Raw genomic sequence first — 527 nt, forward strand, 5'->3', positions numbered from 1 at the left:
GTGATTTTATCTTTATTACAAATATCATTTCATTTATTTCTCTTTTCCTCTCGTAGCGCATTTCCCTGTCCTGACCTGTCCGCACATTCTCTTTCCCTTATGGTCGGTTGGGACATGGAAAGGGTCAAGAGGGGACATGGAAAGGGTCAAGAGAGGACTACTCGTTTTTCCCGTAATTTGGTTGTTGTTGTTTTGGTGACACCTTGGGGATTAACCATAACACTGCTACATTGCTCATAGGTGACACATTCTATCAGCGCTAGAACGGAGCTTGTAACGCGATATTATATAAATTTATTATTTTGAGTATAGTGTAGGATTTTCCCCCATATAATAGTTCACAGGGATGCCCAATATAACCAAGGGTTGCGTAAATTGCCTGTTAGATCTCTGCTCTGACATTCGATAGTAGGTACAGGTAAAACTGAATTTATACGTTCGATTAGCAACTTTCGAGTCAGTGTGATCTGCAGTTACATCCGTTAATTACTGTAGGGTTTAAGCTAGAATTATTATTCGCTTATTAA

The sequence above is a fragment of the Penaeus monodon genome, chromosome 37, assembly GCF_015228065.2.
Source record: "Penaeus monodon isolate SGIC_2016 chromosome 37, NSTDA_Pmon_1, whole genome shotgun sequence".
NCBI lineage: Eukaryota > Metazoa > Arthropoda > Malacostraca > Decapoda > Penaeidae > Penaeus > Penaeus monodon.